We start from the raw sequence: 25,771 nt of genomic DNA, 5'->3' as shown, positions 1-25,771 counted from the left end.
ATAATTCTTTTTTTATTATATTCCTTGAAGTACGAGGATGGTTTTTATGTAGAGAAAACGTAAATATGTACCACGGGCGAAGCCGGGGCGGACCGCTAGTACTATATATATATTTTTTTTTGGACATGGTATACAAAAAAGAGGAAAACGTACCCATTATAGAATGTTTGGTATGGATATGTGAGTGTGTGTACTGTGTGTGTAGTGTATAATGGTGTAGTGTGGTGAGAATGTGTATGGTAAACTAAGAAATTATTGAATTGGTGATGCAGCTTTTTTAAAACTGTTACGGGAGAGATGAAATATGTCAACACTTGAAAATTTCTTGTTGTACATAAATATCAGGTAGACGGAAGAGTGTAGAATTTTGCAGGTGTTTGGTTGAAGCGAGATCTTGATTAAACTTTAAAATTTAAAATTAAAATTTAACTTGATCTTCCTTAATCTCCCATTAAATTATACTGAATTGTGGTCACCAACCCTTACCTAGCAGATAACCGGGATCGTTGACTATCCTATATCATGATATAGATATTTGGTGCAAACTTCAACTATTTTCCTTAAATAGTTCCCAAATACCAGGCGACCGGATACTGAACGCGTTTCCGAGATCCATTGTTTGCAATACATTCATGCGTTAGCGATTTCATTATAAACTTTTTAATTGATTTATGGCCTCAAATTTGTTCATGGCGGGAAATTGAAGATATATTTTAGACTTTTTGATTGTTATCTGAAACATTTTTCCATTATAAATCTTTTATTATTTAATTTAAACATTTCAGCATAATTTCTATTTTGGACATAGGATGCGACTGATGATTTGTTAATATTATTAGCTAGATGATAAAAAATACAATTGCATTCTTACTCTTGTTTTGTTGTTTTAAATAGCATTAAATATTAAACATAAATAATAATTGCGATGATAATAGTCTTCGTTATCAATGCAAAGCTTCAATTAAAATATATTCGTAAAAGTCACAGATGACCAAACGGGTGCTAAAAAGAAAAATAAATGTTTACTGCTTACTTATTCAGAGGTTTCCCAAATTCTACGTACAATACTAACCACCATTACCACTCAGAATGTACACATTATTTTAAAATAAACACTAACAAACTATACGACCGTGCCGCTGAAAACCTCTAAAGGTGCATTTACACGTTCATGATCGGCGTTCGCCTCGTCGCTTGACAAAACATTCGTATACAAGCAATCATATTCTTAATCTTAATACTATTATAAAGGCGAAAGTTTGTATGGATGTATGGATGTATGGATGTATGGATGTATGGATGTTTGTTACTCTTTCACGTAAAAACTACTGATAAAAACTGCTAAATTTCATTGTAATCAGCAATGAAATTTAGCACACATATAGAGGGTAACTTGGATTAACACATAGGATAGTTTTTATCCCGGAAATCCCACGGGAACGGGAACTATGCGGGTTTTCCTTTGCAAACGCGGGCGAAGCCGCGGGCGGAAATCTAGTGATATTATAATTTATAAGTAAAAGGGTGTAGATAGGCTATTAGGTTTATCATGTCGTAATGTGGCCGATTACATTTTACTCCAGAAGCCGCTTTTTCGCGCACGATAGTTGATATTTTATGTTTCTTCTCTTTGGACGTCTAATCGTATTTGTAATCTGTTTTGAAGATGAATGTTGTGCTGGTAACATATGTTTTTAATGATGTCTAATATCGTTAACTTATTATTTCAATAGTACGGTCAGTCACCTTTCGTGCCCTCTAATTCGCGTCCGAAAACTCACTTTTCAAACGAATACGCGAATCACAAAGTGGAAAGGGCGTGCACTGTTTACACATGCGTGTACGTTATAACTTATACGCCTCGCTATTCGCGAGCGTGTAAATGCGACATAAGCTGAATTTTAAAATCTCTTGGAAGAGTAACAAATGCTTGATTCATTCTGCATTAGGTAGCATTATATTCAACACGTACTCAACTAAGTAAGGAACGAGCGACGCAATGAGATGCAATATTTGCTTGTGCACGTCCAAATTTGGGTAATCAAAATAAGAATGGAAAATGTGTGCATGTTACTGCAGTCGTGAATAATTCTATGAAATAATGCTAGGATGCGCAACCGAAAATACATTCTAGGTTAAAAAATGTTACCTAAAAAGTTGTACGTTTTATATATAAAAGTCAAGTATATACTGCATGTTTTCTATTTTATGTGATTTTTTTAAATAAGAATAGTAGGAGAGTATTTTTCTGTTTTATCACTAATTAATTAACTTATACGCTAACGTAATTTCCAAACGATAAGCAAATCCAATTAATCCAGTTAAGTAATAAAAAAATAACTCGAATTAATAAGACTTGTATGTCTACACTCTCTGTTATTTATTTTGTAGTCTGATTGCTTATTGAACTGGAACGGAAACAAATCAAATGGCTTGTTTCATACGATTTGAATAGAAAAAATGTTATTCAATGCGACCCTAGGGTAAGCGCACAAATTAAAAATAACATAGATTATTCTCCTTTAGCCAAGCGCATTTGATCCTACAGAAAGCTAAATATCAAAGAGCGTAGTTCAAAATATCAAATACAAGGCACCTAACGCGAGTTTTCAGGCGTATGTAACACAATGAAATTCCATTTTTCTTTTGAATATTGACATACGTCAACAGAGCAAAATTTGTATGAAAAACAAACTTCAATCTATGACGTCACCAATTTATTATTTACAGTTTGGATTTATAGCTGAGCCAAAAAATACGTTTTTTTTTAATTTTATTCAAAATTTTAACCAAAGTTGCAAAGGATGGATTGTGAATCTAATGATGAAAGATCATTGTACATAATAATATGTACTATTTCAATGTTATAGCCGGAATTCTAAATATCCAATATTGGGTGGATAAAAATCAATAAAATTTTATAAGAAAATAATATTACGTGCCTATTATGATTTGAAAATGTTTTTAAATTTCGAACTTATTCGAATTTAGAACTTCGCATACATTTCAATGGCTTATTACCTACTATAAAATATCGCGACCCAGTTCCGAACAATCCATATTGCAATAAAATGCAAACAATAAACAAAAGATTCGTAATAAACTCTCCGAAGACGTTATTTTGGTGTTTCGAATGCGGAAAGTATAACAAAAGAATATTTTTTACAAAATAAGAACAGTTCAAATTGGTTGGTATTATGTAAGAAATTCTTATTTGAAGTTCAAATAATTTACGGAATAGTTTTTATCGCCATTTTTTTTTTAATAATTTCTTGATAGCATAATAAAAATAAACATTACGCATCATGAGAATACGAGAAAAATCAAAACATGACTTTAAAAAAAAACAAAAAACTTTTGTCAGAAGTGGGATTCGAACCCACGCCCTCAGAGAGGACCAGAACAACTCACACTGAGCTCAGCTCAGTAAGGGAACCTTGAGTCTGGCGCCTTAGACCGCTCGGCCATCCTGACATGACGCAAATATGTGAAATTAACAATCGTATTGTTATGATAATATTTTATGACATAATAATATATTTTATACACATTGTGTAACGATGCTTACCGCCATTACGGCGATTATAAATAAACATACAATGACGGCCGATCATAGACATTTAGGCGCTTTACACTATCGTGATTGCCTCTACTCGCCCAACGCTGCCCATTGTGTAGAGTTCCCATAATGCAATGTAATATTTAGTGCATCGAAGCGTGCTATCTATCAGACCCACGCTCGAAATGTTGACCCTAGCTGTTGTGCAGACTTTGTGCAGTAATCCCCAACCTATGCTCGAACGGACATTTAATTTATATAATAGAATCATAAGGGACCACGCTTTCGAGGAAGTAGAATTAAAACGCATTTAGATTTTAGACATTCTAGAGTCGAACTGTGGAATATTAATTAGTGAATACATTGTGGTATTTAACGTGTTCCGTGTTGGTGTGCATGTGTGTGTGTGTGTGTGCAAAACTTTTATTATAACATAGTCACGTTACGCTATTATAGATAATAGAACGCATCAAAACCGAAAACGAAGCGTTTGAATTACCTCCCTTTTGACATCAGTTATAAATGAACCTAAACAGGGAAATGCGCTAAAATAGATACACAAAAATGCATCAATTCACATTTCTAGCACTATATTTCATGCAATATTAGCTAACGTGCCCACAAAACATTCAAAACTTTCATACACAATGACGTCACAGCGTCTGTTTATTGCAGAGCCGTCAACACAACTTATTGCCACGTAATACGAATTTATAGCTCCATATCTGCTACACTACATCCATTACTAGTAGCACGTAATATCTCAAAATTGCGTGCAATACTGGCCCATATTGCAATGGAATAAGCGATAAATTAGTGTGATAAACGGCTCAGTTACAATTTGATGGTGCTTTTTCATTATTTTACTACACTCGTTGGTAAACAATTGCTAGATAAAATCTATATGGATACGGTGACGATTTATGAACAGAAACTGTGGGTTTATCGCTGCGGATGTGAGTACGCAATCATTGATTACAATTTTAACACAAACTTTTGAATTTATCCCTGCAAGTTTAATTTATATGAAAAAACTGACTCTTTCGCTTTCACACCATAACTACTGCACCAAACAGTGACAAAATATTGAACAGAAAGACTAAATAGAGGGAAAGTATTCTGGCTATTTTTTCCAAAAAAAAAACTGGATGGGCGATTATAATAGGGGATGTAAGTGTCGGCTGTAAGGCGAGCGATGCCGTGGGTCGAAAGCTAGTAATCTTCAGTACATACACAACATAAAGTTGCAACCGTAATATATTGTTACATCCTAGAAATAGATATTGAAGATAAACTAATATCTATATTGGAGAAACAGAAGCCAAAACAACAATTTGGAGAATTCCAGTTAATCCCCTAAAGGGCTTACCGATTTTATAATATAGAGAATTATACCTATGAGCTTTATTTATTTATGAAAACTAATTCTGGCTACTTGCAGTGAAAACTTTTTAATCTGGTTATTGACTAATTACTAGTCATACTTTAAATGTAATTGTTTGTTTACTTTTTGTTTTTTATCCGTTGTAAAAGTTATGTTTAATGTGTTTCATTCATCTTCATACTTTTTTTGCGAGTATTCAAAACTATAATATAATGTTTGAAACAACAAAAATGACGCATCTACGCTTTCTCTTCTTTGACAAAAATAAAAAAAGCTCCTCTAAATAAGCAAGTGATAAATTTTAATGAATAATTTGAAGCTTGCTGAAGAAATCTCATCCGATTAAAAAGTTATTAATGTGGCACTCGAATCTTTGGAATTTGTTAAGAAAACACGAATTTAGATGAGCACCCATAAGCTTGATTGAATATCGATTTTTAATCTGTACTTCGTAATAAGATAGCCTCAGGAATTAATTTTTGCCATTTCTGAACACCGTTTATCATAATTGGAAAAATAAAAAGGCCAAACAAAACATTGTTGTTTTTGTTTTTCTACGTACAAAGTAAACTGAAATGTAAAACATTTAAGATTAAAAAAAAGAAACAGTAAAAAATAAATAAAGACGTTCTAAAAGCTGTCCTGTAGTAGGTATGGTAATGTAATGTATGTCACGTCATAGTATACTTAAGGCGTATTACCCGTGGTCCCCCCGCTATGTCCCCCTGTGGGTCTACGGGTAATATTTTTTCCCCGTGGACCCACTGCTATAGAAAGATTTGACACATATAGTCCTGTTGTTCTTCAGTTGAATACAGTTTATGTCAGCATAATACAGCCTACAGTCGAATCAAGTGTTTTATTAACCAACACCAACCATTGCAGTCCTAATTATTAAATTTACCTTTTTTATTTCTATTTTACACTCTCATCTATCTATCGATTTATTCTAAACTTTCATACCTGAAAAACTACGCATAGCCGTTTGATCTTCAAATATACCATTTATATAGTTATTTATATTTGAGACGAGACGGAGTCGATATAAATAAGCTACAACAATATTCTTCAAATATTTTCATAAGTTACAGAACAATATTTCTTCATATAAATACTGTGTTCCATATTTTTTTGTTAAAGAAAGTACTTAAATATGAAATGAATATGATTCTAAATTAGATGCTATTGTATTTGAAAGAACTTCGCAAATAAATTGTTAACCATTTCGTTACCAAAACTGCTTAAAAACGGATAAATTTTAAGCGTGTGGTAACATGCTGTGAGGCAAAGACCTTTTTTTCCCTTGAACGTCATCTTCTGAATTTCATCATATATTTAATGCATTTCTAATAGTAAGTTTAACTTTCATAGGCAATCAAAAAAGTGTAGTTATTTTATTGTATTCAATTAATTTCAAAATGATATTTAATTTCAGTCCATGATTATGAGCTGTTTTATACCTGATATCAATTAATATCATACAAATAAACTTTAATATACAAAACGCTAAATATTTAGAGGCTCCAAACTGCAGTTATATGTAAATTTGTAAACATCGTGCAGATCAAATAAACTGAATCCGTTTAATACTATTTAAATTGCTTCCAAATTACGTAAGTAACGTTCATTTGAATCTAATTATGTAATAGCAATATCATTGAAAAAAAAAAAAAAGCTAAGCATGCATCATTTGTATGTAAGCCACCTAAACACACAAACAAACATATATAATCGCGTCCCAAATTTTATTTAAAACCTTGTCTTCTTTTCTACACACAACAACTTACACAATTCCCTTAAAGACTTAATTACAAAGACCTAGTAACAAATAACGTCATCAAGTCTAGATATAGCTAACACAGACAATGCCATAGCTCCAATTTCTCATCTTAATGAATGCAAAGCGCCTCACAATTATGTATCTGAATATTCATACCAAAGGAGCATCATGAATCAATAAACGCAGACAGTCTACGATGCAGACCTCTATGCCTTCGCGTGATGCACGCCACGTAGTACGAATGATAGTGTAGCTGATGAACTTTCAACCCTGATCCCGAGTGGCAAAGCACATTATCCCTTGGATGGTGCCGATCGAGACAATCTTATCATTTAAGTGAAAAAGCCTTTCAGTCACCTGTTAAAGCGTTTTGATTTTGGATTTGCGAGCGTGCAAATGTATAAGCAGGTTTATACAAGTCTTATTTAAGAGTAAAGAAAACCTTTCTTCAAGTTTTCTTTGTATTTTCCTGATTGGGAAGGGCTCTAACCATTTTATTAAAGAAAGGCTAAGAAAAGACGTCACTATAATTTGTTGAAAATTTGCTGCCAATTTCCCCAGGGTTAGTTAGCGAAGACGGGATAGACAATACAGACATGTTTCCAATACTACACTTGTCTCAAAAATGAGATGACACTAAATTATGGCTATAATGCTCATCTTTTGTGTAGCGTACTTAGGATGTTTTTTGTATAAATTTCGTTTAAGGTAAAACATTTTTTTTTATACATAAGTATGTATGTATTTGACTCCTTTTTCACGATTTCTTGAAAAACAAATAAAAGGAACATCGAATGTTTATTTTAAATACTTGAACAGATTTAAATGCATTCTGTTTTGTTTGTAAGTTAGATTAAAACATACGTGTTGCTGAATATTTACACAATAATTACAATACTCCAGCAATTCCAACCAGATTGCATGACAATGCATACCAATTGCATTCTAATTAAAGGCTAAAACATATTGATGTAACCACCGTTGAAACATGAATCCAAAATTATCCACTGACCGGACTATATATTATAAAACAGTATTATCTATACTATAATATTATATAATTGAAGAGTTTGTTTGAAAGAAAGAAAGAAGAAAGAAAGAAAGAAATAAATTTATTGTCATTTAACAACACAATCTGCCACACAATATAACAAAACACATAAAAAAAAAAAAATTAAAACTAATTACGTCATGACCCTTAAATTATATAGTTTTTTTTTTCAACATCAAAAGAAAAAGAAGGAGAAAAAAAAGGCCAAATCAATATACTGCGCGGCTCGTCGGTTGCTGACAAAAGGGGCTGACTCAGCAAATAGTTGTGTAAGAGCCAGGGCCCTTACACAACGCTGGTTTTCAGCAACCCCTTGTGACATATGGAGTAGACAGTACACTGTTTTTGAATTGTGTACATAACTAATAGAAAATTAAATAAATAAAATACATATTATATATATATATATATATATATATATATATATATATATATTTAAATTAGGTAAAGATTACGGTGTGTCATACATATACTATATATTATCTTATAATTATAATTATAGAATAGAGGAACATAACATAATGTAATATGTATATAAGTAGATACAAATAAAATAAAAAAATAAAAAAAATAGAGAGAAAATAATATAAATAGGTTTCAAATTAATTTTTTTTAGATACTCTGCTCACCAAGGCTAAAATTATTTAGTAGTACTATTTTAGTCTAAAATTAGAAATTGATTTGATTTGTTTTAATGGTGGTGGTATATCATTCCAGCACTTGGTGGCATTGTATCTAAAACCTCCCCTGAAGGCAGTGGTGTGGTGTCTGGGCACTGACATAACTTGAAGCGCTGATCTTGTTTTGATATTTAAGTTATGTTGTCCAAGCCATTCTAGTTTTGTGTATAGGTACTGGGGAGTTTTAAAATTGACTATACCAAAGAGTAATATACCAAGGTGCAGACGCCTCCGAGCTTCCATGTTCAAGATTTTAGCCTCTCTAAGATATGGACTGACATGCTCTCTTGGTGGAATATTCCAACAGTACCTAGCACACGCGTTTTGCACGCGTTGTATGGAGCACTTAGTTTTATAGAGGAGCCTAGGGCCATACAACGAATCAGAATAATTTAATTTTGATAATACCAGAGCCTCACATAAGGTTACCCTGAGTTCAGTAGTCAAGTACCGCCTTATCCTGTATAACATTTTCAACCTATAGAAACATTTAGATATAATATTGTTAATATGTCTTTCAAACCTTAGATGTTCGTCCAATATCACTCCCAGATTACGAGCCTCTTTTACCCTTTCAATATCGACGCTATTAATCATAACCCTAACACTATACTGCTCAGCCACTGCAATTGACTTAGGACTACCTAGTAACATATATTTAGTCTTTGATGCATTTAAAATCAAAGAATTTCGTTGTGACCAATTGTAGATTCGTTCTAAGTCAGCATTTAGAAGAGTAGTTGCATGCCTAATATCTTTGGGATAAAATGAAATATGAAGCTGTGTGTCATCTGCGTACATTTGAAATTTGCTGTGTTTAATGGTGGTCTGTAAGTCAGCGGTGTATAAAATAAATAAGAGTGGTCCCAGAATCGATCCCTGGGGAACTCCAGTCTCGATAGGAAGAGGGCATGAGAATTTTGATTTTCCATCATCACTGGTGACTTCAACAGTTTGAGTTCTTTGACTTAGATAGCTATTAAACCATTTTACACTTTCCGGACTAATACCATAATAAGAGAGCTTAGAGAGCAATAAGGATATATTTATGGAGTCAAAGGCACGTGAGAAATCAAGAAGCACCAACATAGTAACCATTCCCTCATCTTGAGCGGCCAAGATATCATCAACGACATCGAGTAACGCGGTGGTCGTACTCCTATTTTTCCTAAAACCGGACTGCTTATCTGGTAACACCGAATTAGCTTCCAGGAAACGCATTAGTTGTTTATGAGCAATTTTTTCGAGTATCTTGGATGGGCAGGGAAGAATGCTTATCGGGCGTAGGTCAGTGTAATTTATTGGATTTTCATTTTTGGGCAAAGGCCGCACCAGCGCATGTCGCCAAAGGTCAGGAAAAGAATTTGTCTTAAACGAGGTGTTAATTATATGTGTCAGTATAGGCAGTGTATGAGACAGGGTGAGAAGCAACATATCAAGAGAAACATCGTCCGCACCAACAGCATGTGATTTTATTTCATTTATGACGTTAAGTACAATTTTTTCATCAACTGGCTCAAAATTGAAGACTGCACTGCTATGACGATGAAATTCAAAATATGTAAGTCAAGTTTGCTTGTTTGAATGCGCTAATCTCAGGAACTACTGGTCTGATTTGAAAAATTCTTTCGGTGGTTGGTTTAGATAGGTAGCCTATTTATCGAGGAAGGCTATTGATTATAATCATCACGCTAATATCAACAAGCGGAGCATTGCAAGTGAAACCGCGTGGCATAGCTAGGTATGATAAATATAATTATTTTTAATAAAAAACTATTCGCCGTACTACAAGTCAGCTTTCAGTACTAGACAATTTGAACTTGACCAACTGGAAACTTTCAAATAAAAAGAACCATCAAATCCATTCATCCAGTCGAAAGATTTGAGATAGCAAAAACCAAAAAAATAACTATTAATATTGACATGATTTTTAAAGAGCAACTACTGAGTTTCTTGCCGGTTCTTCTCCTACTGTTTTCCGAATCTGTGCTAAATTGTAAAATTATGTTAATTGTTATGATGGCTCAAAAGTGCTTCTAGACGAAGTCTAATTGAATAATTGTTTGAATTTGAGATTGAGAACCTCCCTTTTTTTAAGTCGGTTGAAAATTCATTCAATTTTCCGTTATACGCGTACAATTTGTACAAATTGGGATTATTTAATAGAACCTCTATAGCACCCAATTTGTATGGAGTGTTAGGCGGGTTTTGAGATGAAATCGCTAACAATTTTCTAGAGAGATCTTTTGTAGAGGAGGCGAAATTATTTTAAGATTGAATTGGATGTTTTGTACCTGTTGGGTATTGATTGAGGACCGTGTAATACTTTGTTATTAACGATGAGTTGGTTTAGTAATCATAAAATAGTGTGATTTAAAAATATTTTTTTTTAATATCAATTAAAAATAATATTTTAAAACGTGTCTATCCATAAACAATCGAGAATATACGTGACATAAAAACAGTTATGTAATATATTGAGTAATTTACTATTGTTAATTAAAAAACAAAAACAGACCATTTAAACGTTTTATTTTTAATTAAAAACGTCTCTCCCCAGAGGTACCTATATCACCCTCTTCTGCAATTAAATTATCAAGAACAAGTTAACGAATTTAAGAGAACAGAGAACTTCAACTTTTCACTTAGAAATTAGGCTTTAATGAATTAATTAAGCAAAACGGACTTTCGTATTGAATTTGTCAAAGTTTCCTACAGTTTTATAGCCGCTTTTAAAATGACAAAGTACACGAAACAGCGTTGCGATCTCGTCGTTGTGGAAACTTTTTATACCAGATTTTGAGATACATTTTTATGGATTTTTGAAGGTTCTAGCACAATTTATTGCTTTTAAAGTGGATGAGCTTAATTACAGTGTGTTTGTGTTTATATCAAGTTTTATAAATATGACACCATAGCTGTAGGTAAACATCGTGAGGAAACCAATATGTCAATTGTCAAATTGCCATGCCATATCGTGTCCCAGCAGTGGAAATATAATGGAGGATGATGATGATGATGACAGCTATTTAAGCAAAGGTTGTCTTGATTTACCTCTACTTCTAACGGCTAACACACATTATTTTAGAACGTGTATCTAACACACACACGTATCGAACGAATACCGCCGAGCTGCCGAATCCCGCCTTTTGATAGAAAAATTCTCATTTATAAAGCATTTGAATGGTATAAAAAATTAAATATAATAGCTAATAATTGAATAAGTCTTAGCTTCTAATAGCGATTGACAATAATCTTTCAAACCTATACAAAATCGTCACAAATATAAGCGGAGTGTACTGACCGAGACTCGTGAGTCGAATACGAAATATCCCTTCATTCTACAGCCACATGTGATCTCATATGATCTATTGCTTTCTGTAAACCCGCAGACGTGGGGTGCGAACTCTGTTGTCGTTCTTAGTTATCGATTTGGTTGTGATATCAGAAGGAATACTGATCAGAAAGTTACAAGTATTTAGTTTTAAGATGCAAAGAAATGCAATAAATTAATGATGATGAACATAAAAATTGTTGAATAATTTACAAGTGGTATTTTTGTACTTTGTATTATGAATAGAATAATAGCTACATATAATTGGCCAGTGGTTATGTTCGAATGGTTGAATAAACAGCATGATATCAACTACAATTATTTCGACGACCTCCAAGAAGAGGTGTTTATATGGGTAACTAGCAAACCCGGCGAACTCCGTTTCGCCACCAGAGACACCTTTTCTTTGCTATAAACCTCACGGAGCCCGAGACCTTTCCAACGAATGCAAAACCGTGGAAATCGGTTCGTGCGTTCTGGAGTTATAGCGTCAGGAAGGAAAACCCGACTTATTTTTATATAGTAAGAAGATATATATAAAACCTGTTTTGGGTTAGTATCTAATCTGTGCTTTGTTCAGATATTTATTAAACATTATTATTAAAAAAAACCCTGTGAAAGAACATAGGCTACCTTTTATCAAAACACCATGCGGGCGAAGCCGTGGGCGGAAGCTAGTAGACTATAAGTTATAGTGGACAAAAATATAATCACACACATACATCTCTGAAAATACGGATGTTTGAAAGGTCTTGTAATAAACAAGATCCAACTCCAAGGCATAGGTATAAAAGCTTTAACACTTCTATAGCGTTCCTATATAGGCATTTATCGCAAATGAAATAGCAAATGTCAATGCGGTGTGACATTCAGGTTTTACTGTGGTTTTACTGCTAAATGGAAGTCTTTTTGTTTTGGAGAAGGATCGACAACCATCTTTTATTTTTATATTGCATTTATTATTTGTTTATTAAGATCATGTTTATAGTTTACTAATGTTACGTTTTCCGTCTCTTTTACATATTTTATGCAAAGAAAATTTGCTAGGTTATGGTAGTAATACCTAACACTTGATTTCCTAGGGAAGAATGAATCCTAACATACCTTGAACATTCCTCCAAAACTATCTATACGCAAAACGAATGTATTCTACGTCATATAAGTTGTTCTAGCAATTTCAAGATGTTTAACTTTTAAAAATTCAACGCTATACCAAACTTAAATGTCCCAGAAATTGAATCTACGCCCGTGCGGCCTAACTTCGCAACTTTCCCATTGTTCCATGCGAATGTATCTCGGAATCAATTTGATATAAGTATAAAAGTTCAAAACTTGTATACGAAACAACAGGTGCGTTTTATTGTAGTAGAGATAAATTTCGGTTGGATACAGCTAGTTGTTTAGCTGTGATTTGGAATATATGACGATTTTTACGTAAAACTTTGCCCTCAAAAAATGATAGGTATAGTAACTCTCAAATATTACGACAAAATTGTTAAGTTGTTTAATTCGTCTTTCTTTTGTGTCAGAACGGAGCTATTTAAATGCAAAGTTCTAATAAAGGAATACCTATTTCTTGTTTGAATTATAAGCAAGAAGAGTTGTTATACATACTATTTTCAATTCCGGTTCAATCGGCGCAGTTACAAAATACAAAAGCATAATTAACTTTTACGAGTCGATTACTAAAACTAATTGGCTGTAAGTACTTGGACATAATTTTTATCGCGTCTATTGCGAATAGAAAGTGCACATGAAAATTCGTGACTCAAGTACTTAGTTTTATTGTAACCTTTACGGATTAGGACCTTCATGATTGTTACATAGGTCAAGATTTATACGCTATTTGTAGGGTTCTTTCGTATCTAAATTATACGCGTTATACGCAAAATTAATGATATTAATATTTATTGTTAGAGAAAAAAACAAATATTACTTGATGCAATTACAAACACATAATATAATAACTTCAATTTGCCTAGTTACTAATTCTTGAGTTGTAATTATGTATATATGATCTATATTTGATTAACACCTACAAAAAATTAAATCATATAGCTATGAGTGATAGAATCGGGGGTATTATTTTTTTTTATGTAGATTGTACCTCCAAAATATTAGATACTTGTGCTCTATATTCTACTTTGTATTGTTTTTACAATTAGAGAACTATAAAATAAATCAAGAAGCGTCAATAAAGCTACCACAATAAATTTTAACATACAAATAAAACAGATTTTAGCAATAGAAACTAATGAGTATGTTTATAGAAAAACAGATTAAACTAAACATTCAAAAACAAAACACCTTTAAAAATCACTTTTATCTATCCAATAGCGAACATTACTTAAATCTCACACAACCATAATAAAAAAGGCATTAGCAATTTATTCCACCACTGAATTATCTTCTTAGCGTACAATGTAGAAGTTTCTCGTGGAAAACTTTAAAACTTCCAAGCTTAATAAAACTTACTGAGGCTTAGACTGATAATCTCTTACGATATACTCGGCTTGACTTTGTTTTATAATTCTGTATCTATTTTCGACTTATACACGAACAAACTTATAATGCTATACTGTATTAAAGTAAACTGATAAACGAGTGATAAAATTTTACGGCTTTTTTTAATTGTAAGTCATGTCTATGTACCTACATGTAATACCAGGGGTAGGTATGACTTCAATTTGACTTAGGTACCTCGTAGACTTCACAACTTAATAAATTCGGCTTTTAATCTAAAAAAAAAGCCTTTAAACATTAAGAAATATAATTCCTGCAAATTAAATCATCCTTTATTATTAAAATAAAACACTTATTTCTGAAGGACTGACAGCTTGCTAACATCCCTGTTGCATAAAACATTTATGTATTTATATTCAAACAGCGAATTGAATATTTTCCAAAAAGAAATCCTTACTAATTTATACAGCATCCCTTTAGCATCTGCGACATAATAAAATTGCAAATGTAATCTATTTGAGTAATGGAATTCGTGAAATATCACCGAAATAATTAAGTTCTATTTTACTCATATAACCAAAAACTTTGTAAGCATGGATAAATGATTGAATGAACGTTTTTGTATAGAATATCAAGAAAACATCTGATTTGGTCTGTATTTAATTTAGTACCAAGATAAATAAAGGGAGTATTATGTATTTTCTTACTTATTTATTGTGTATTTCACAAAAAAACAGCATGTACAAATATTGGTCTTACAGTAGGTCTTAACTATTTTATACATGAAATATAAATAAATGAACATCTGTAGACTAACATAAATGAACACTAATTAAAACAAACTTTTTGTGTATCTATACTAATATTATAAAGAGGAAAGGTTTGTAATTATGTATGTATGTATTTCACGCATAAACTACTGGACCGATTTAAAAAATTATTTCACCATTAGAAAGCTGCATCTTCACTGAGCAACATAGGTTAGGCTTTATCCAGGAAATCCCACGGGAACGGGAACTATGCGGGTTTTTCTTTGAAAACGTGGGCGAAGCCGCAGGCGGAAAGCTAGTAAACTATAAAGCAATCGTTTTTGCTATGACGTTATATGGAAATCAACATAATAAAAGCTATAGAGCATTGTGGAAAGGTGACCTTTTATAGCCTTTTAGCGTCGATAGAATTATAGAACGTAAGCTGTGAGAGTATATGTCCTGCAACATCCACTAGTAAAGTAAATTTAATGAATTTGGATTTTCAAAAGTGCGGTTATTTTGTAATATCCATTGAGATCATTACTGTCCCTTAAAATAACACAACAGTTTATGATTTATGAGTTAAAAACTGGTTTATAAAACTGACTTCAGTGGCATAAGGCAGGCACATAATATATCAACTATCATATTAAAAAAGCAACTTGTCGACAACTCTTCAAAGAAAAAAAACTAAAAGGAATCCTTCCTAACAATACAAGGTCACCATAAATTAACAACCAGACACGTAAACTTCCCAAACCCCAACCTAAACCGAATCAACCATCTCAATTACAACAAATACGAAGCAACAAATGGACACATTAATCGGGATGTAGTCACGGCTGAGTGGTCACTTAAATACTATATGCCGGCTAATGGAAGCCGATATAATGGTCCAGACGCTTGACAAGAAAATATTGGGATTCCGAAGCGTATTGGGCAGTTTAGGTGGAATATGTGAAAGCTTTGGAGACTTTAAAAGCGGTTTGAAGAATGAAATCTTTAAATAATGCAACCAGAAAAATAGACTTTATTATGTAAAATAAAAACATGATAAAATCAGAAGAGCTGTCTGCTATACAGGGTGTAATCGTTAAGTGTGCACAGGCGATTATTCCGTAACTATTACAGATATCAAAAAACTTTAAACTGATATCGAAAGTACTTAACCTAATGAGTAAAATGGCCATAATAAATTTTTAAAAATAATACGAGAAATATCTAAAAAATTAACTTTAAGCCCTCCCATACATTTAGTATGAGATATGAATATCCCATGTACATGGGTTGATCCAAAAGTAATGATAATCAATATTAAACAAGGTCATTACAGTTAAAATAATTATGTATTTCTCTAGATAGTCTTCTAACTAGATAATACTTCGATATTTTTTTTCCTTAACTTAGAAAAAAAAAAAACTTTGACTTCATCTACAAAAACCCCTCAAAATCGGCCATCACTTCGCTGTCGTCTTAAAATTTCTTATATCGACGGTGTTTCTTGTGCCGAGGTAAGAGATAGAATTAACTAGGAGCTAAATCTTACAAACAGGGTGGGTGTTCAAGCATTTTCAATGCCGATTTTTGATTGGCAGCCATCGCAACTGACGCTTTGTGATCTGGTGCGTTGCCTTGGTGAACCAACATTCAAGACCGAAGTTTGCCATGTCTCTTTTTCTTACTAACCTACCCGCAATCTTTTAATTTGGTCTGTGTAGTAAGAGCCCTGTGTAGTAGTGGCTACCTTCTTAAAATATTCCACATTTCTTCAGCGTCCCAAAAAACTACGGCTTTAATCTATCCCACTAATTTTCACTTTGAAAATCTTCACCGTCACTTTGGAAGCTCGCATCCAGGCCATTGATTGTTTCTTGGTTTCAGCATAAACATGGTGAACCCAGGTAACGCCCATGGTCACAAATCGTGACAAAAAATTATCCTGATCTCATTAAAAATTTAGAAATTCACCCTCTAAATGTCGAATCGTTGTTTCTTCTTTTCGTCGGGAAACATTCTGGCTCGCACTGTTCACATTAAAATTAATGTTAATACTTGGAATCGTGGCCTGTAGATATAATTTTTTTGTGATAACTTAGTGATTACATGAGCAAGCATAAAACATTTATTTTATATTTTTATGTGCACAGGAAATACCCAATTATCATTACTTTTGGATCAACCTATACATTTAATATGAAAGATTTTAGCTTTTTTTTTGTTTTTTTGGTTTTCTGCTTTAATTACTTCGCAAATTTGGAGGGAAGTTCATTAAGAAACTGTAAATAGACCTCCTCATTGTATTGCACAATAAGGACGTCACTTCGAAAATCTACTATGAATACAAAATGTATGGGAAATAAATTGTATGGGAGCGTTTAATGTAACATTTTTGGTTATTTCTCGTTTTATTTTTAAAAATTTATTATGGCCATTTTACTCATTAGGTTAAGTACTTTCGATATCAGTTTAAAGTTTTTTGATATCTGCAATAGTTACGGAATAATCGCTTGTGCACACTTAACGATTACACCCTGTATACGAATGGTACTGATTTGAGTAGCTCAAACTTTTAATTACAAAATAAATACTTAATATTTTAGTATTAATATATTTCTAGTCTCACGAACTCACGAACTCACCAATTAAAAGTCTGATTTAATTCCTATTGGTGATTAATAATAAACTGCTCAGACACTGCTACACTTTATTAGTTTGTTTATCAGCTATTTAGAAAAATATGCCCTCAATAAGAAGACGCACTAATTACTAGCAAAAAGGCATTGGTACCTTTTATTAGAGGTACTGGGCATTGAACTGCTTTAGACATCTAATAAATCTCACTAATCGATTCTTTAATGCGAGTTATTTTGCCTTCTTTCATTTCGATGTGATTTAACAGCAATACATGAAAGTTCTACGTAAAACCATCGTCGGCAGATTTATTAAATCCATGACAGTGCTCATTTGCGATATCACAACGTTCTATTTCATTAGTCACGAATGAATCAGCCTGTATTTCGTTAAAAACATCAATTTACTATGAATAGTGAATTTAAAAGATTTTAAGCAGAAAAATCACGTGACCAACGTTTAAAAAAACGTCACATAATAAATCTATTAGTAATTAGTCACTGTTGGCAAGACGACGGATATTTTTAGCGTTTTCAATTAGCTTTTAGCCGTCTAGTGTCTGATTACAGGGCGATGAAAGACAAACGTGTCACGCTTGTCTGTCAATCTAGACTTCCTAGACAGAATTGTTCGGAATTGCGCGGTATTTTCAAAGGAAATTTCCTATTGGCTTGCACATTTCTATTGCTGGCTTTGGCTGGTTCAGTTTTATTTCTGTTTGATCTTTCTTTTCATTCTTATTGTGAAAGTTAATTTGATATTGGTAATGACATTTTGTATTATTGTTCAATTGTGTATAGTTCAATATATTTTTGGGTTATAATAAATAGCTTCAGTTAATATTTTGAAAATGACGTAAATATTCCATTAATCATGAGTGGCATTTATTAAGTTATATAAAAATTCAAAGTAAATACCACCAGCTATTTATTAATATAAAAGTACTCGATTAATTAATTACAGAATCAACTAATGAGGAACACGGTTGATCTGTTACAAATTCGTCGAAATGGTATTATGCAACCACACAATACGATTAATGATTATGCTATGCTATTATTCATTCAGGTTTATTCTCTGCAAGGAAGCAATAATTAATTACTAGTCCATCTAAATTACCTACTTTATATAGTATCAGATACAATTTCACGATTCTCGAATGTTCCACTATTATCCCAAGAAATCCATTCAACAAATCAAAAACCAAAAAAGCTAACCCCTGATCACTGCCGCAATCAAACTATAGAAACTAAACCAGTTACTAGTTTAGTATCCAAAAGATTGACTTTATCTAACGAAACTTAACCAGTTACTGCTAAACCAAAAGTTGCACACGAAGTCACGTGCCAGCTCTAGTCAAGTAATGCAAATGTAAATCGCGCCCAAACCAGCCACGGTGTTTGATAGTTCCGAGTCACGGAAACACGAGGGGTTCAATTTCCTCCGCCGATAGTAAAGCGTTCACGTTGCGGGTTTTATTACAAACATTACATTAGTCATTTATTTGCTTGTGAAGACTTTTATTTTGGATGTTGATTTGGTTAGGCTGGGATGGGTGTGTTTTATGAGAGGATCTCACCTAAGTTGGGTGTTACTTGCGAAATGTCTCTTTATAGTTATGTGGAATTGAGTATATTTTATAAATCACTATATTAAATCTTTAACAGTATATTACATGTTATATTATGTAACAGGGTATATAAACTGATCAGTGCATTCGTTTTATCAAATACTAGCTTTCCGCCTGCGGCTTCGCCCGCGTTTTCAAAGAAAAACCCGCATAGTTCCCGTTCCCGTGGGATTTCCGGGATAAAACCTAGCCTATGTTACTCGTGGATAATGTAGCTTTCGAATGGTGAAAGAATTTTTAAAATCGGTCCAGTAGTTTATGAGCCTATTCATTACAATCAAACAAACAAACAAACAAAGTTTTCCTCTTTATAATATTAGTGTAGAAAACTTACTTTTAAACCTATTAATTCTTTAATGCCATATGCTAAGCACTCTTTTAAAGTTTAAAGATCTCTTAAATAACCATTCTTATTATTCACCGTGAAGTTAAACGACGCACGTGCTCAAATCTTTAAAAATGGCACCAAATTTTTATTTGGTCACAGAATCCTAGCAATTGAGTTTCATTGCAGATTTTCAATTTATTTGTGCAACACCCATTAAGCTTTGGCTGTATATAAATGTGTAAATAGCTTATCTCTTAGTAAACATCAGTTTCAGTAAAGATTTTTCTCAATAGATTTTATGGCCTATTGAACAATATACATTTTACTGTTTGTCTCGATTCCAGAATATCATGTCTACGTCTTAACAACTGTACCAAGTCATCATAGTTAGAAGTTTCATTTGTATTGAGCTAACGTGTCATCTGTCCATACATTTGTAACACATAAGTTTAATAGGCCACTGTGTCAACAAAACATAGGCTGTACTCGGCTTTGGATCGCTGCCATAGTTTGGCGCATACCTGCCCTTTGAAATGGCTTGCGGGCAATTTGTAAATAATGACATGACGCGACGGCTATTCGACAGTGAGAACAGTATTATTGAGCTAGCAACTGGTCTAGACTTTGTTTGAAGTGATTTTGTCCTCCGTGACAGTCTTATTTTGATATTATTAATTAGGTAATTTTCATGGTGGCTATAGAAATTTACACGCCTATTTTTTATCAGATTTAGATACTTCATATAAAATCACTATTAAATGTAAAGCAATTTGTTTCATTACTTCTCGTAGCATGTCTATTATATCTAGCAACATGTTTAACTGAGACACAGTTTTCAAAAAATTATTAGTCTATCTCGCATAGACATTACATTCCCAATGAGATTTCCTTCATTATTTCCCGGAATTTCTTCGAAAAACATTGTTTTTACGTATTCCTCCCCTACATCGTCAAGATACGTGCTCGATAGCCGTCTAATTACCCCACGTAATACAGCAATGTTATTAGTATGGAAATATGTAGAAAATTGTTTTACATCGCTACACGCGAACGCTTGGTTCTGTAGAATCTTGAGAATTGTATTATATTGTTTATTTTACGCTGCTATTTTGTAGGTACGATAAAAATAAAATACCTACTGTGTGTGACATTTCGATTCATAAGTATTTATTAAATGAATGATGTAACCGCATTCTTTTATTTTAATTATTAATTCCTAGAACCAAGGAGTCTTGGTTTCAATCTCGGATTTCTGTCGACTTATAAAAAGGAAATCTTACTACAAGATATTATAAATAGGAAGTTTAAGATAAGCTGGAAGAGCTCCGGAATTGGCACGTTGAAATGTGGCTAATTTGCCAGAATTGTCTTTTTTCCACGATAATAGAATCAAGCCATCTTACTTTGACGTCTAATCGTGTGTGCGTTAGTCCGCTTTTAAGATCGAAGTTATTTTAGTAGGTAACCTATCTATAAGACCTTTCTACAGTAAAAAGTCACATATAATATCATTGCATAGCAGGCTATCCACTACCTTCTTAAGAAAATTAATCAGTGTCCCAGATGCATATACCCTACAACGAGATAGAGAAATTTAATATGCTATTTTCAAACATTTTCATCCTCAATATTTCCACAGATATTTACAATTTTGTAATCATACACATGCGGCTACATATGAATAAGATATCTGATGAGATGTGAACATTGAGCCGTGAAATTGATCCTTCGTGTAATATGAATTTAATATTCATTTCGATTATATGATTAGAATTCATTCGATGTTATTTGTGTCAATATTTGAAGAACATGTTTAAAGATAATAGAAGATTTTGATGATAATGTTCATACTATAGGTAGATCGATTATAATGCTATTATTTTTAAGTCTTTGTAATTTTTCACCATCCTTGATAAGTTTTTCAAACTTGTAGTTCAGTCTATATAATGAGTCGGTTACAGTCACAAACATACCGGTGTAACTAATACAGCAAACACAAATCCATATGAAAATCACACTTTTCATCACTACATAGTATAAAATAAAGCCATTTTCTCTGTGCCATTGTCTTTAAAGCTACGCAACGGATTTTGATGCGTTTTTTTTTATAGATAGGGTGATTCAAAAGGAAGGTTTTAGCATATAATTTATTAAGTTCTAGACAAAGCGGGCGAAGCCGCGGGCGAAAATATAGTTTATTACAAGATAAATTCATTTAGAATTATGTACTCTGACGTAAAAGGCTCATGAGATAAATGCCTTCATCAATCCCTTCTAATTTCCTAAACTAATAGAATATGCACAAAAGACCTCGACCTTCCTATCCCAAGATCCCTTTAGGAATCGCCGTATCATTACATCTAGACTGATAACGTTATCTTAGAGAACCAATGGAGCAAATATTCCGATCACTGCACAAATACATAAAATCCGACCTAGCCCGTCATCTATATTTGATGAGATGTTTACCAACAGATTTGCACTGATTAGATACATATTCTACTAATATCATTGAGGATAGATAATATATATTTCTAAAAGAAACTACTGGACGGATTTGGTTGAAACTTTACAGTAATATAGATAGCAGAATTATAAATTAGGTATAGAAATACGGTTTTTCGAGTTCGTCCGCGGTTCATAAATGGTTCATAAAACATATCTTCGTAAATGTTATAGTCCACATTATCAAATGTCTCGAGCCCATTATTAAATTTCGAATTTATTGTTTACTAGGTTTCCGCCCGCGGCTTCGCCCGCGCAGTCAAAGAAAAACCCGCATAGTTCCCGTTCCCGTGAAATTTCCGGGATTGCGTCATTTTCCCGGCATAAAAAGTAGCCTATGTCCTTTTTCGGGTATCAAAATATCTCCATACCAAATTTCATGAAAATTGGTTCAGTAGTTTAGGCGTGATTGAGTAACAGACAGACAGACAGAGTTACTTTCGCATTTATAATATTAGTATGGATTCTAGTTCATAATATTATGTATATCTATAATATTTTGTATCTTGTATGTACTTACGACGTGCTTTCTATCCAACTATGCGACATGAACTAACATTTACAAATTACAATGCACCAAGTAGGTACTCTATAGAGCATATTTATTACAAATATTCAAATACCCGCATTCAACCCTAAATTCTACTTACTAATTGGAATTTCGTACACCCACATGTCTGTCCATTACATTATAAGTCTTTCAAATGCGAAATCGCTTTTCACAGTGTCGATTTCTTGCCTTTGATCGTACTCTATATTCATTGCCTAAACATAGCTTGGAAGCGGTCTAAAAGGGACGCAAGATATTTATATGAAAATGTGTGGAGTTCGGAATATTTATCATGTTTCATAAGGCGATCGGATTCGTACAGTAATCTGATAGTGGGTTCTGTATATCCTACCAGAATATTTAGCTATGCCAGCTTCCAACATTAAATAAATTTTTATTAATGAATAATGATCAAATATTTCCGGATACTAAAAATATGTATGGTACGACTTTAATTTCTACATATTCATATTAAGCACTCACGCTTACCATTAACCACAAAAGTCTGGTTCATAAATTATCGCCTAAAAAAGACATAGTCTTCATCACCTTCGACCTACTTATCTGCATCTGCTTACAACGCAGTATTATATTGTCCTACTAATATTATAAATGTGAAAGTTTGTGAGGATGGATGTGTGTGTGTATGTTTGTTACTCTTTCACGCAAATACTACTGAACTGATTACAATGAAATTTAGCACACATATAGAGGGTAACTTGGATTAACACATAGGATAGGTTATATCCTGGAAATCCCACGTGAACGGGAACTATGCGGGTTGAAAACGCGAGCGAAGCCGCGGGCGGAAAGTTAGTTTACCATAAAAAAGAACCCATGCGTCTATAAAGCGTGACACCCAATTTTGTACAACAGAAAACAAAAATTAATGAAAAATCCACTCGAACACGACGCGCAAATACTGTTTTGTAAAATAATGGCGGATCGTTTGTCAAAGTTACAAGCCAACTAGCATTATCCATTTGCCGTCAATATGTCCGCTTTACAGATTGTATTGCACAGTTACACCGAATCATGTTTATGATTGAATACGTCACTTTTACAACGTGAGAAGTGCAATGTGCAACGTGTAAACATGTTGGTTTGAAATCCAGTATACAGAGATCCGGGACTGCTAATTTAAAAATAGGTAAGTACTTGAAATGCATCCCAATTGAGTCGTGGTAGAATAGGTTGTCAGTTTGGTATTCTTGAAATTTATTGAGACCAATGCTCAATAATATTCACACTTGAACTACCCGCAAAGTATCAATTTGTTATGTAGATACTATTGTCTGGTATGGTATAATTATCAATAATATGATGTTCTTGTTAAGGAATAAATGAGCACTTTAAATTTATTTTCTCCAGACTATTTTAGGAAATAGGTAGAGAATCAATTTGGAATATAGGTATCAATTCCAAAAAATTCCGTGACCAAACCCGCATTTACAAATCGTCTGTACATTAAAAGATTGAAGAGATTAATCCTAAATTAAAGCTCTTATGTACGTGCTGCGTCAAAATTCTTCATTCGCAGGTTGCATTCAAACTCCTAGTTTTTACTTTGTAATTCGGAAACCGAGCAAGGCGAGACGCCAGCAACATTTTTCAACTTTGCATTCACCATGAAAGGATCAAATTTCGCGACACTCCAAAAATGCACCTTGTGACTTTTAAATTGCGTTTAATTTGGCATGACTTCAAATACTGTGAAGCACGTTGTTTTTCTAAAGAATAATTTTCAAAAGAATGTTAATATAATTAAAATTCTTCCGAGTTTATTACGTTAAAAAAGTTTGTTAACGAATTTTGCAGTGTAATTTCGAATGCGAAAGTTCCAACGTTTGTAAATTGTAAATATGTAGTATGTTTAAATTATTTTTATATTTTAAACGTTGTTTACGTTTTAAATGCTACTTTATGAACATTATTTTATATTAAAACAGGAATGACTAAAGAAATATAATACGTCGTTTGATTTGCGCATTTTTATTGACAACTAGCGGTCCGCCCCGGCTTCGCCCGTGGTACATATTTACGTTTTCTCTACATAAAAACCATCCTCGTACTTCAAGGAATATAATAAAAAAAGAATTATCGAAATCGGTTCAGCCATTCTCGAGTTATGCGCTTACCAACACATTTTGCGATTCATTTTTATATATAAGAGAAGATAAGTAGGTACTCCCAACTGAGACAATTTTTGTTAATACATGACAATTTTATGAACCTAGTCCATACGTTCCTTAAAATCTATAATATTATGTGTTCCGTTTGACGTCCGTAGTCCATTATGAGAGAGTACATCGCCTTTTTCCCCGTGAAGTCGCTAGATGGTGCTAGTTTTAAGCCCGTCACGTGGTACCGCCGCCAGCGCCGCGAGTGGTGGGAGACAAAACTCACCACAGTTCCGGCAAGCCACCAGAAATATTCTCATTGTTGCGTCGTTTTTCAAACCGTACGCAAGTCGTTAGATTATATGTAATTTTAAAATACTGTATTTTAAATTACATATATACATAATTTAAATTTAAATTTAAATAATAACTTTATACGAACTTTCGAGATTGAAGTAGAAAGTTCAGTTTTTTCTTTTTAAATAGTTTTTATTTAAGTCCGTTACGTTTCATAGTGAAATGAATATTCAAGTGTTACCTGCGTTATCGTTATTTCAAACGAATAACGAAAATCGGATTTATTTGAAGTATAAATCTGCAACCACGAGCGTGGCATCGCGACCATAAGTCTATAGCGCAGGCCAAGGGCCTACCGAATCGTGTCGAGCGTCTTAACAGCGCGTTTTCTACGTGTTCCGAGCTGAGTTCTTCTTGTTCGGGGTCCAGCGACGACGAGGAGCCGCCGCAGCGCGTATAGCGCCGCCAGCGCGCGTTCAGCCGCTCGTGTGCAGGTTTGAGATTTGGTCTCAACACGGTGAGTCATGTTATTAATACATTATACGTGATTTACGATGATTTCAATACAAATCGTTCAACGTTAATGGTTATTACTGGATGTTACGCGTTAGATAACCTATTTTCACAAATATCGGTTTTAAGATAGTATATTAATTGCCGAAAGCAGATTCGAAACGTGTTTCGATCTTTTGATTTTATTCCTCCTT

General features: G+C 33.2%; 1 protein-coding gene and 1 non-coding gene across 3 annotated transcripts in view; both read right to left on the bottom strand.

Moving 5' to 3' along the window:
• Positions 1 to 25,771, bottom strand: part of LOC149910686 (pseudouridylate synthase RPUSD2-like) — a 335,797-nt gene that overhangs the window by 266,868 nt on the left and 43,158 nt on the right. The gene's annotated exons all lie outside the window — the stretch shown is intronic.
• On the bottom strand, positions 3,359 to 3,474 carry TRNAL-CAA (transfer RNA leucine (anticodon CAA)). Its single transcript has 2 exons — positions 3,437 to 3,474; positions 3,359 to 3,403 (listed from the first exon to the last, which is right to left on the bottom strand). It is a non-coding gene; the product is annotated as a tRNA-Leu (tRNA).

Source organism: Colias eurytheme, chromosome 2 (genome assembly GCF_061535395.1).
Source record: "Colias eurytheme isolate Ceu_HAF_F1 chromosome 2, ilColEury1 Martin Lab GWU primary, whole genome shotgun sequence".
NCBI classification, from domain to species: Eukaryota; Metazoa; Arthropoda; class Insecta; order Lepidoptera; family Pieridae; genus Colias; species Colias eurytheme.
The sequence above is the reverse complement of the archived record's forward strand: the minus strand, read 5'-3'. Positions and strand labels throughout refer to the sequence as shown.